This window comes from Hyla sarda, chromosome 5 (genome assembly GCF_029499605.1).
Source record: "Hyla sarda isolate aHylSar1 chromosome 5, aHylSar1.hap1, whole genome shotgun sequence".
Classification (NCBI taxonomy): Eukaryota; Metazoa; Chordata; class Amphibia; order Anura; family Hylidae; genus Hyla; species Hyla sarda.
Genome location: NC_079193.1, coordinates 159,396,739 through 159,409,916, shown reverse-complemented (window position 1 = coordinate 159,409,916; position 13,178 = coordinate 159,396,739). Strand labels below are relative to the sequence as shown.

General features: G+C 42.5%; 1 protein-coding gene across 8 annotated transcripts in view; it reads left to right on the top strand.

Moving 5' to 3' along the window:
* Window positions 1–13,178, top strand: part of EZH2 (enhancer of zeste 2 polycomb repressive complex 2 subunit) — a 58,527-nt gene that overhangs the window by 13,154 nt on the left and 32,195 nt on the right. Inside the window, exon 1 of one of the 8 annotated variants that reach the window (XM_056520565.1) lies at window positions 4,536–4,637. The exons of 6 other annotated variants lie outside the window; for them this stretch is intronic. The gene's annotated coding sequence lies outside the window, so the exon portion shown is untranslated. Of the gene's footprint in view, window positions 1–4,535; window positions 4,638–11,945; window positions 11,965–13,178 lie in introns of those variants that run through there. One more of the 8 variants, XM_056520566.1, reaches the window with a different exon arrangement.

Sequence of the window (13,178 nt, the reverse complement as noted above, 5' to 3'; positions counted from 1 at the left end):
TTCTCGCTGGGAGTTTGAGCTGCGGCGGAAAATTTGCTGCATTTCAAACTTCAACAGCAGAAAACTCGCTGTAAACCCCTGCCCGTGTGAATGTACCCTGTACATTCACATTGGGGGGGGGCAAACATTCAGCTGTTGCATAACTACAACTCCCAGCATGCATTGACAGATGATACATGCTGGGAGTTGTAGTTATGCAACAGCTGGAGGCACAATGGTTGCGAAACACTTGGAGTTTGTTACTTAATTGTGTTTCGCAATCAGTGTGCCTCCAGCTGTTGCAAAATTACAACTCTCTGCATGCATTGACAGCCGAAGGGCATACGGAGTTGTAATTTTGCAACAGCTTGAGGCACACTGCTACAACTCCCAGCATGCCCTTCGGCTGTCCGTGCATGCTGGGAGTTGTAGTTATGCAACAGCTAGAGGCACACTTTTTCATACAAACCTGTACGCCCTGTGTCCTAGACGTGTTAAAGACATTTTTCTGAGCCTCTTTCAGCAGTCCCATCAGACTTGGTGGTATCTGTCATGCTGTGGATCCGGCACTGTGATGTGGTTTCCATTAGATATGAAAAAAATGTTGAACGTAGCATAATGTGATTTCTCAGTCATGGGAAAAAATTACTTACATTTGATAGTGGTTACATCCAAGGCCTGAGTGATTCCCCTACCTACGTAATGTACGTTTACAACTGCAGCGGGCGGACTAGTTAGACTAGGTCTGTATTCTATGCAACTACCGATTAGTAGTAAAAGTTAGCCGATTATTAATATGATCGGTTAAAAACCAAAACGGCATAAGGGGACCAGGGAAGGGTTAACTGGAGGAAGTGGGGAGCGCTCTATGATGCGTGAACAAGGAGGATAGAAGAGGGAACAGCACCTGCAGGGTTAACCGAGAGAATTTGTAAATTACATCTATTAAAAAATCTTAATCCTTCCAATAATTATCAGCTGCTGAATTTGAGTTGTTCTTTTCTGTCTGTCAACTGTGCTCTCCTGACATCTCTGCTTGTCTCGGGAACTGCACAGAGTAGAAGAGGTTTGCTATGGGGATTTGCATCTACTCTGAACAGTTCCCAAAGACAGGTGTCATCAGAGAGCACTTAGACAGAAAAGAACTCAACTTCAGCAGCTCATAAGTACTGAAATGATTAAGAAGTAAGTTACAAATCTGTAACTTTCTGGAGCTAGTTGATATGTTAAAATTTTTCTTTTTTTTTCTTGGATAACCCCTTTAATCATTGCAGCCCTTATTCCATGTTTCTATAACTAAAGGTTACCCCCCAAAGTAAACACAGTACCCTCTATGATAACCTATAGTGCTCTGTTACTGCCCCTACACAATTAGTAGGGCTCCTTAGTGTGTTCCTTACAATATAGTTTCCACCCTAGTGCCCTCTTCACATTAATTGTGCTTCCTTAGTGTCCTCCTCAGAGTTATAGTGCTTCCACACAGGAACACTGCCCTCTTCACATAAATTTTGGCCTACAAATACTCACCCTACCCTCGCTCTTACGATCAGCAGGGCAGGCAGAGTGGTGTCACAGCATGGTGCCTGCCTATGCTAAAGGAAATCTGTCAGCTGCATACCCGGCACAGAGCTGCAGATCTCGGCAGAAAATGAACCATACCTTTTAATTTTGCCAGTCACTGTATTATAAGGTTTTCTAGCTATGGCAGACTATGGGGTGCTGATTTTTGTCTCTGAAAGATGGCATCCAATCACAGCTAAGCTTTCATTTTACCAGAGCTATTTGAGAAGTGAAGTTAGCTGTGAATGGCTGCTCTCTGTCCAGAAAAAAAGACACTTTTGTTTCAAAGGTTTTGATAAATCACGGTATTTACAGCTAGAGAATATGACTATTGAGCTATGCACTTGTAGTGATGTGGGCTTAATGATAAATATTATTAAGATAGTCTCCTGGCCGCAGTGATGAATAAAGAAGTCTCATACAAAAAAAACTTCTCTTATCCGCAGGATAGTGAATAAGGTTTAGATCGCGGGGAGTCCGAGCGCTGAGGCCCCTTGAGATCTCCTGTTTGGAGCCCTGGCTCTCTCCTTGAGCGGCACTTCATGACCCATGCCCGAAACGGGGGCTGCCACGCCTCCTCCATATATCTCTCTATGGGAGAGCCAAAGATAGCTGAACGGCTCTCCCATAGAGATATATGGAGGGGGCCAAAAGAGCCGGAGCTCTGTTCAGGAGATTGTGGGGGGCCCCAGCGCTCGGACCCACCGCAATCTAAAACGTATGCCCTATTCTGCTGATAGGGGGATAATGTTTTTTTTCTTCTTTCTTTTTTTTTTTTGACATGTCCTTTTTAATACAAGTCTCCTATGGGGACTAATAAAGTGTTAAAAAAAAAAAACTGTTTACTCCTTTTTAAATCCCTTTCCTTTTCCCATTTTTTTTTTAGATTAAAGCGTAAACAAAAAAAGGTTTTAGTTCTCTTAAATCATTGATATCATGTGATATTATTTATTGAACCAGAGGAACATATAAAATTGCCTAAAACGGAAGATAAATACTAGGGCTCGACCGATTATCAGTTTGGCAGATGTTATCGGCCGATATTCCCGATTTTGGTCGGTATCGGCAATTACCTTGCCGATAATGCATCGCCACCCATCCCTGTATGTGGAAAAATAAAAAAGTTATAGGGGTCAGAAGATGACATTTTTAAACGTATACATTTTCCTGCATATAGTTATGATTTTTTCCAGAAGTGCGACAAAATCAAACCTATATAAGTAGGGTATCATTTTAACCGTATGGACCTACAGAATAATGATAAGGTGTAATTTTTACCGAAATATGCACTGCGTAGAAACGGAAGCCCCCAAAAGTTACAAAATGGCGTTTTTTTTTCGATTTTGTCGCACAATGATTTTTTTTTTCCGTTTCGCCGTGCATTTTTGGGTAAAATGACTAATGTCACTGCAAAGTAGAATTGGCGACGCAAAAAATAAGCCATAATTTGGATTTTTAGGTGGAAAATTGAAAGGGTTATGATTTTTAAAAGGTAAGGAGGAAAAAACGAAAGTGCAAAAACGGAAAAACCCTGAGTCCTTAAGGGGTTAAATCAATATAAGTCGATCCCTAATAAATATAAATGTATCTTATACTAACCACTGTCAACTGTCAAAAAGCATCAAGTTGCTATAATAGGTGATTTCATTTACTTTGTCTACCTGCCTCCAAAGTTCACCTACCTTAGATCACATCTGAGCATCTGGATGGAGATTGTAAAGGTAAAAGGGTACCTATTTTTATGAGGCAGCAGGATCTACACACAAAATCCCAGCCACTCTGTACTCTGCTGCTAAAGCAAGCAGTGTACATCTTATCCCCTATCCATTGGCATTCTATGCTGGGCGCTGCCTCCAAGACAGTGATGTCACGGCCGTCACACCCCCTCCCATAGACATGAATGTAGGGGGTGTGGCATGACGCCACCAGGAGATGTGGCCATGATGTCATGTCCCCGTCTCGGATGCAGCACCGGCACAGAATGCCAAGGGCTGCACAGAGAGTGTGGGGTCCCCAGTGGCAGGACCCCTGCGATCATACATCTTATCCCCTATCCAAAGGATAGGGGATAAGATGTGTAAAGCCGGAATACCCCTTTAATACTCACAGAATAGGAATTATCTGTCCTCTGTAATGTATCCTTGGCCTTTTTGAATAGAGCTATACATAGGATCTCCACAAGATTTTCACACAGTAACCAATCAAAGCTCAGCTAACGTGCTCTGGTGAAAGTGAAAGCTGAGCTGTGATTGGTTGTTTGATAAATCTGGGCCAATGTGACCCCTTGTCATGCAGTTTGCACCAGGTTTACATGACATCCATGGCTGACTGAAATGGAATAATTATTATTATGGTTAGTATAAGTCAAAAAACTTTGTCACAGTGTGTGTGTATATCTCTGTTGTCTCTGGGTGGCGTTGTCCTGTTTCTAATTAATGAAGTTAAAGAAAACAAAAATTACTATTTTCTGGAAAGTGTTAGGTCATATGACACCATGTTTAATCCATTTAGCTGGTATATATGGATACAATAACAGGCACATGTTTCTAGAATGTAGAATCATTGTAACTGTATGGACCTACATAATAAATATATGGTGTCATTTTTACTGAAAAGTGCACTGCTTAGAATCGGAAGCCCCCAAAAGTTACAAAATGGCATTTTTTCCAATTTTTCCCCACAAATATTTTTTTCTGGGTTTGCGGGAAATTTGTGGTGATGTGATTGATGTAATTACAAAGTACAATTGGTGGCGCAAAAAATAAGCCCTCATATGAGTCTGTAGGTGCAAAATTTAAGGCGTTTTGATTTCTAGAAGGTGATGAGAAAAAAAAAATGAAAGTGCAAAAATGGAAAAACCCGTGGTCCTTAAGGGGTTAAACAAAAACCCTCCCTTCAGTCCCTATCTTCATTCACCAGCTTCTTTCATCATCTGCTCACAGGCAGCAGTGTACTCCTGCCCCTTCTCCTCACCCAAGAGACTGTGAAGTAAACACAGACAATGAGGGAGCAGATCACAGCAGCTTTACATCTGCAGACCTGTCAATCATGAAGTGGGTCCATGACATAGGTGATAACGAGTGGACACAGCCAGGATGGTATGTATCCCAGGAGGCAGTTTTTTACTGGCTTTTTCAGTATGAAATACTGAATTTTTTTAATGAAGGCAATTGCCAAACCTATTGGTTTACATGCTTTACAACATATCAAAAGTTTTTATATCTGGCAGTGCCCATTTAAGCAAACCCCTGTAATATACACGTTTATCAAAACCTGTTCAGGAAAAGTGGAGCAGTTGCCCATAGCAACTATCACATTGGTTCTTTAGTTTTTAAGATATTAGTGTCTATAGACAACTGCTATATTTTTTTTTTCCGAAACGGTTTTGACAAATCCTTCCCTTTTGTGATGGTCTGTTTTGGACATCTGACTTGAGTATAGCTTCCATATGTTTCTTTAGTTAAACGTATGGATTTTGAAGAGCAATCACAAGGTGCCTTTGAGGATTGTGCATGAAACATGCAGGAACCTCTGTAAATCTTGTATCTTTTTGAACTTGGTTTTTCCTCTGCTTGCATACAGTGTTCTTCTATATCTAAGCCCAAATCCTCACACGACCTTCCTGAATGAGCACAAGGGTTTTACTCTGTGGCCGGGGAATGCTTTTTATATTGTTGCATATTTTATTAAATGTCGTCTACAGGAAAGTGGTTGAGCAATATATCATGAGACGATCATGCCTCTTCTCAATTAACAATGTTACTTAGGGGAATAAGAAAAGCTGACAGATGCATGTTTTTATGGAGTGCTTAGTCTGCGCCCTTTGTGTCTAGAGATACAGATATCATTCCTGTCACAAGTGGAGATGATTTTCATGACTGATCACTAATTTACATAGTGTTATACCTGTACTAGGAAGCTTCTGATCGTGATGGCCATGATACATGACTCCACCAAGGTTATTAACCCAATAGAACTTTGAGCTTTAAATCTCTCTTACCTTGGTTTGAGATATATATACACAGCACACATGCTTTCTACAATGACCCCTGCTGCCTCATCTCTCCCATGTATGCATCATTGAGATGTGTCTTAAAGGTTTGTGTGATTTTATATACTGTAATGGGAAAAGTTCCTAAAATGTGACTTGTATTTTTGTTCAATCTTCTGTTTCATTTTTTTTTTTATGTTTTCAAAATAGGTCTGTGATTCTATAGTGTAATTCCCAGGGGTGTACTGTAATATGCAGAGATACAGTTACACATAACTGCTTGCTGTTAGGTGGAGAGTTTAGATTGAAGAATCATTTTACACAATACTATAAGCCTAGGGTAGGAAATACATCACCCCCCCCCCCTTCATTATCACCGCCTGTCAATCCCTTCATCAGTGATTTTCAACCTGCGGACCTCCAGATGTTGAGGTCCGCAGGTTGAAGACCACTGCGGCCTTCGTCATCATCCAGACACTCCCTTTAGTTTTCTACTCGTCTCCCCTCGGTGGGAAGGAAGGGTGAGCTGGTCCAGGCCATCTATGCTGCAGGGACCGTCCGGTGAGGAGGGTTAGTCGTTCCGGGCTGTCCATTTTCACCGGGGGGGCGCCCTCTTCTCCGCGCTCCGGGCCCTTCCCCGGACTAGTGACGTTGCCTTGACGACGACGCACAGGGACTCGCATAAACGTCTCTGTGCGTCGTCGTCAAGGCAACGTCACTAGTCCGGGGGCCGGGCGCGGAGAAGAGGGCCCCTCCGGTGAAAATGGACAGCCCGGAACGACTAACCCTCCTCACCGGACGGTCCCTGCAGCATAGATGGCCCGGACCAGTTCACCCTTCCTTCCCACTTAGGGGAGGTGAGTAGAAAACTAAAGGGGTGGTCTGGATGATGACGAAGGCCGCAGTGGTCTTCAACCTGCGGACCTCCAGAGGTTTCAAGACTACAACTCCAAGCATGCCCGGACAGCCGATGGCTGTCCGGGCATTTTGGGAGTTGTACTTTTGCAACATCTGGAGGTCCGCAGGTTGAAGACCACGGAGAAGGGATTGACAGGTGGAGAGTTCACTCGAGTATAAGCCGAGGGGGGCGTTTTCAGCACGAAAAATAGAGTATTTACTATAGTTTCAATTTGTATATTCTATATAGTTTCAATTTGTATATTCTACCATGTGCTAAAAAATTACATAGAAACGGATTAGGGAAAAAAGAACATGTTTCAGTATCTGACTAATGTTAAAATAAAAAGCTAGTAGGTGACATATTCAGTTTAAAGTGTACCTGTCACCTGTTTTTTGACCCTGCAGCTATTCCATGTGTGTCTTTGTGACAAGTCTGAATACAGTAAATATGAATGAATAAGCAGGGCTCTGCGCACTGAGGACAAGCAGGGCTCTGTGCATGGAGGCTCTATGACACGCCCCCGGCTCACACAGCAGGATGATTGACAAGCCAGGAGCCTGCACAGAGCCCTGCTTGTCCTGCCCTCCCTTCCTGTGTTTGGATTCCTTGCAGAGACATAGGCAATAGCTGCAGAGACATAATTTTTCACCCAAAAATATACAAATTTTTTAAACCAATGTATATTACAAATATACATATAATGGTATGATCTTCATTACATAAAGTTTTTAATGACAGGTACACTTTAACCTGTCCACTGTATTCCTGATGTGAGAGCTCCCTGTGCCTCCTTCATGTCAATCTCTCCAGTGAATAATGGCTGCACTGTATACATGCAGGTACACGGCAGATGTCAATCACGTATATGTAAAGTGGGGGGTGCACCACTTATAAATTCTGCTGACTAAGGTTATGCATAGGCTACTTTCACACTACTGTTGTCATACGGTAGTGTGACGGCGGTTTGGGCTGCCAGGGAAAACGGCAGAAGAGAAAATACTGCTTGCATTGTCGGTTTTTTTTTTCCTCTCGCTACTCCCGCTGAAAAACGGTGGTGCCTGATGGACCCATTTGACTATGGGACCTGCTGTTGCCCGTTGCATCCTGCCAAAATGATGGCTGACAAACTAAAATAAAAATGATTAAAAAGAAAAGTTGACGGTCGTTCTTGACGGGGCGCCACGGAAGTGTGCAAGTAGCCTAAGATGTTTTTCCTTGTATGTCCCTCCTGAAGGAAGCCCTGTTATGTCTTTCTGCAAAATGAATAATGTGGCCATGTGCACAAGAACTTATACTTACTGTTTTCTTTATGGGAATTAATAAAACAAAATAGTGGGAGACTGTTGTTCAGCATTTCTGTAATTTGAAGGACAAGTGTGTGGAGAAAACAATTATTTTATTTTTGCCTTGCTGTTATCTATACTCTGGGAACTTTGCAGCACAATGTCCTATTATCAAGTGTTTATTTTCAGAGAGAAGTTTGTCTTATTGTTTTTCTGGTTTCGGAATTATTGTTCCTGTCTAGTCCAGGGCATACACTTACGGTATCTCTGTAACATATCTTTCCTTTAGGACATGTTGGATTAGTTTTCAGTAGTCATGGTAGGGTATGGTCAGCCTAGAATAGAAAAGATTTAAAGGGAATCTGTTACAAGGTTTATACTGCCCTATCTGACAGCAACATAATGACATTAATTCCAGCACTACATTATTTATAGATTTTTTTTTTTTCTTGGAGTAGTTTCCTTTTTAAAATCATTGTATCTGCTGCATAGTGACTAGAGTGAGTTAGGCCACTCATTGATGTGCACGTGTCCTGCTGTTCCTGATATTTATGAGCTGCTGCTCCACCTGCCCCTGTGCACCCAGATGACTGTTATCTGGCTGTACTCTGCAGACAGCGGTGTGTGGGCAGGCCTAACTTCAGCTCACTCTTTAGCACTGGGATCAGGGTCTCTGTCAGTACTTTATGATGCCCTTAGATAGAAAAGCACATACCTAAATACCTAATACCTTTGCTTTTAAAGGGATTAAGTATTAGGTGTTTCCTCTGGATAGACCACCAATATTAGACTGGCTAGGGTCCGACTCTCTGCCAGTCAGCTGTTTGAAGGAGCCATGGCTCTTTTAGTAGCAGTGTAGCTACAAACAGTAGTGTTTTCCGGTTCACTTAATTGAGACTGTTCTGTATTTCTTTGTGCTGCCGCTGGTGATAGTACCCATAACCCCTTATTCACTCTTATATGAGGTGGGTCCACACTACGGTCACCAGATCTAGCTGGGGGGGGGGGGGGGGGGGGAAGTGAAAACTGGGCACTCCCTTATCCCAGCCGTATCGGGCCCTGATCTCATTTATGATCTCATTCATTTCATATAGTGACTCCTGTCGGCTCACTTTTGCCCCGTATCCAGCAGTTTCCTGACCTGACCTGAAACCGGGTCCAGCTGGTATGCGGAGTGCCTAGTTATCACTCCCCCAACCCCCCCCCCCCCCCCCAGCCAGATCCGGTGACTGTATCATCAAAACGTAGTGTGAACCCACCATTGGAGATCAATTAGATCCAAAAGTCCCACGTGGGAGCTCCACACCTCCCTTAAGAACAAATTGCCATGTACACGGTGGGCAAGACGGTATTAAATTACTTAGTCCAAGGTTAACAGACCCAACAGGGTAGTGACTCACGGTTCAGTAGATCGTTTCCAAAACTTCAGGTATTTATTTTTCATTCTTCAATAGGCATAAATATACTTTAACAAAGTGGAGCAAAGCTTGATTCCAGACACAGAGCTAAGATCTTCCATCTGCTCAACACCTCGGATGCGACGGCGTTTCGGGGGCGGGCCCCCTTAGTCATGCGTACCAGGTGTGGAGGGAGGATTATATAGGAGTACCGAATAGGCTCCTGTTCACATAATTTATAATCACAGAAAACGCATGAAAAAATTACAAGATGCTAAAAATATATATATACGTACAAAAACCATGCTATAAAAATGCTATAAAATTGCATACCTCATTGAGACCCTGTGGAAAAATACAATTCAATTCTGTAATCCAAAAACACTCTCTTTGTAGTAGGCGTCTTTTGTTAAGGTTCTCATTTGCTTGTACTGGTATTTCTTCTAAAACTAACCATTTTACTGTAGTAACAGAATGGTTACATTCGCGAAAATGTCTTGCTACTGTACTCTCGCCAAACATAACAATTTCTTCTTTTTGCTCTGAATTCAAAAACTTTCTGAAGACCAATTTGTGTTCTGTCAATCTAATCTTGATCATTCTTGCTGTCTGGCCAACGTACGTGAGTCCGCACGTACATTTGAGCAAATAGATTACATTTTTGGATAAGCAGGTATAAAAACCTTTATGTGTAATGGAGTAACCTTTTGATGGGTGGTTAAATTTGTCTCCTTTTATTATGTCACTGCAGTGGCCACAATTCAGACAAGAGTATAATATGCCCTTGCGTTTACTTGCTAAAAATGTCTGGCGACTGCTTTTTCTCATAGATACATCACTCCTAATTAATCTTTCACCAATAGATTGTCCCTTCTTGTAGGTAAACATTGGGGGATTTTTAAACAGTTTGCCATAATTTTTGTCAGTTTGCAGGATATGCCAATTTTTTAGAATCACATTTTTGATCATATTTTCTCTTTTGTCGTACGCACCCAGGTACATAATTCGGTCAGATTTTTCACAGTTTTTTTCTGGTTTTGATTTAAAAAATTCCTCTTTTTATTTTCTGAACTTTTTCACTTTCTAATTTCACCTCTCTGTGGTCGTATCCTTTTTCAGTAAACTTCTGTATTAATTTTCTTTGACTGATAGCGTATTCCTGATCAGATCCAGTAATGCGTCTAGCTCTAATGAATTGACTGCGTGGCAGACCTTTGAATGTGGTCGGTGCGTGGAAACTTTTTTTATGGAGGGTGTTATTAACATCGGTGGGCTTCACATACATGGCGGCGTAGAAGCCCTTAGATGTACATCTTATTTGCACATCAAGAAAGTGGATAATATCACGATCATAATTTAATGTGAATTTTATTGTATTGTGACATTTGTTCAAATAATTGACAAAATTTAAGAGGGACTGTTCATCAGCCTTCCATGTCATGAACACGTCGTAGCGAAACCACGTGGACAGCGCATTCATGGAGTCGCCAAACACATTACGACACTCAGTCAGCCACAAATATATTTGCGACACTTGGTGCTACAGATGAGCCCATTGAGACCCCATAAATTTGGAGGTAGAAAGTGCGGTCGAACCGAAAATAATACATGGTAAGTGCCATATTCAACAAACCCATAAGGAAACTAATTTTTTTTAATTGTCTAATGAGGCATCAGTAGACAATAATTCGTGAGTGCATGCCATTCCTTCATCCAGTGGAATATTTGTGTACAGACTTTGGACGTCTAAGGTACACAGATAGTCCACCTCCTCACTCTGTATAGTCTCTAAACGTCTTACAAATTCCGAAGTGTCAAACAGACATCTGGGGAGTTTTTTAACGAGGGGTTGAAGGTAATTATACACAAGGACCGCGAAAGGCTGTAGCAGGGAGCCCGATCCAGAGACGATCGGGCAACCTGGAGGCCTGTCGCGGTCCTTGTGGATCTTGGGAAGAAGGTATAACACAGGTATTCTGGGGTACTCGGTAATCAAAGCGTTTCCTAGCTTTTGGGAAATAATACCATCCTCAACGTGTGATAAAATGTAATCATCAACTAAACGTTTATACTGCAATGTAGGATCTTCAAGTACTCTATACACATTGTTATCTGATAACTGTCTTATAGCTTCATCAATATAATTAACCCTATTCATCACCACAGTGGCCCCTTCCTTGTCAGCCCTTTTGACGACAAGGGAGGGGTCTCTGCTGAAGGTCTTCAGTGCAAAATGTTCCTATTTAGTTAGATTCGGTTGTATGTATGGAACGGATGTCCATTTAGAGTCCAGTTCAGACATAACGACCTGAGTGAATGCCTCTAGTGTCCCATTTTTTATGTCCGGATCGAACAAAGATGACTTCCTAAGATTAACAGGAATGTCTCTCAGTAAGGCTCGCTCTTGGCCCTTATTCACATCATACAGGAACATCTTCATCCTAATCCTTCGGCAGAATTTGTAGAAGTCCACTTTATGTTCAAATTTTGTTTTTCAAACAGAGGGACAAAGTTGAGCCCTTTATTTAACACTGAAATTTCATGATTCGTGAGAGCTCTATCCGAGATATTTATTACTGTATTTAGTTTTATTTTGTTTTCTTTGGTTTTGTTTTTTTGGATTTTATGTCTTCTCTTTTCTCTTTGTCTGCGGTATCTGGTAGGTCCTCCATCGGATTTGGTACGGTTTTTCATTTGGATAAAAAATCCATTTTACCACCATTAGAGAGCCATGTCAGGCTGCATCTTATGGGACACACTAGAAAAAAGAAACCAAACATCTCAAGTGCTAATACATGTTTCTGGTTTAGGAATTTTTGCATGTGGGGATGTGAAGCTATCAGACAAAAGCCAGTAAGTAGGTCTGTTATTTATAACTTTATTTCTTGGTCGCTCTCCAGTGGGGACACAGATACTGTTGGGTATATGCTCTTGCCACTAGGAGGCGCTAACAATAGCAGGATATACCCGCCCACCTGCAGTAAGTTAATCTGTTTTAGCTAGTTTCAGTAGAAGGCAAGACACAGGTCTGGAACTCCCCAGACCTGGTCTTTATTTTTTATTTTTCTAGTTTCCTAGTGTTTAGACTTTCTCTCCTTTTAGTATTTTCTGTAGGTAGGGGCGACAGGAGCATGGCGCTGCCTAATCCCCCGCTTGCGATGAAGGGGCATGGGACATAAAGTATGGATGGTTAACCCCTTCTCGCCAACAGCCAGCGCCAGGGTAGTACCCTCTTGCCCCTGCCTGTCCCGCTATGGCAGCCTGGCGTGATGCAGTATGGTGTTAAGCAGGCCGAAGACTAAATAAGGTGAGTATGAGAGGACATCTTCCCGGTAGGTGAGTATTCCTTCCCTCATATCTGCCCCCTCTCCATCCCTTCCAACTTTGCATAAATCGACTGCTTTGGCAGCGGGCTGCCCACAAGCCTTCCGCAGTGTGAGTTGTTTTAAATCACCCTGCGTTTACACTTTGCTGGCGGCCATGATGGTCGGGCAGGAAAACAGAGCTGGCTCCGCCTCCAGTCCCCTCTCCTGCAGCACGGGAACTAGTGCTGTGGATTTCCCCCCCCCCCCCGGCCGCTGCTTACAAGGTAAACTGGTGGCCATTGTCTCTGAGCTGGAAGTCAGGGCTTGGCTCCACCCTCTTTCCCCACTCAAGCAGCTGGGGACATTATTTTCTTTTTCCCCGCTGTTTTTACGCTGTAAGCCGGCGGCTGCTGCTGTCTTTGAGCTGGCGGAGTTTTTTTTGTACTCACCGTAATATGTTTTTCTTGTAGCTTTCATTGGGTACACAGCACCCACCCATTTCTTCATACTCTCTTCCGGTTATTTAATTTTTTCCGGGATTCCTTTCTAGGGTTCAGACATATTTCTTTGTTGGCTTCTCCTACTGCTTTGTGACAAAACTGATTAACTCACTGCAGGTGGGCGGGTATATCCTGCCAGGGAGGAGCTGACTTTTTTATCCTAGTGTCAGCGCCTCCTAGAGGCAAGAGCATATACCCAACAGTATTTGTGTCCCCCCAATGAAAGCTACGAGAAAGAGATTTTACTGTGAGTAAAAAAAAA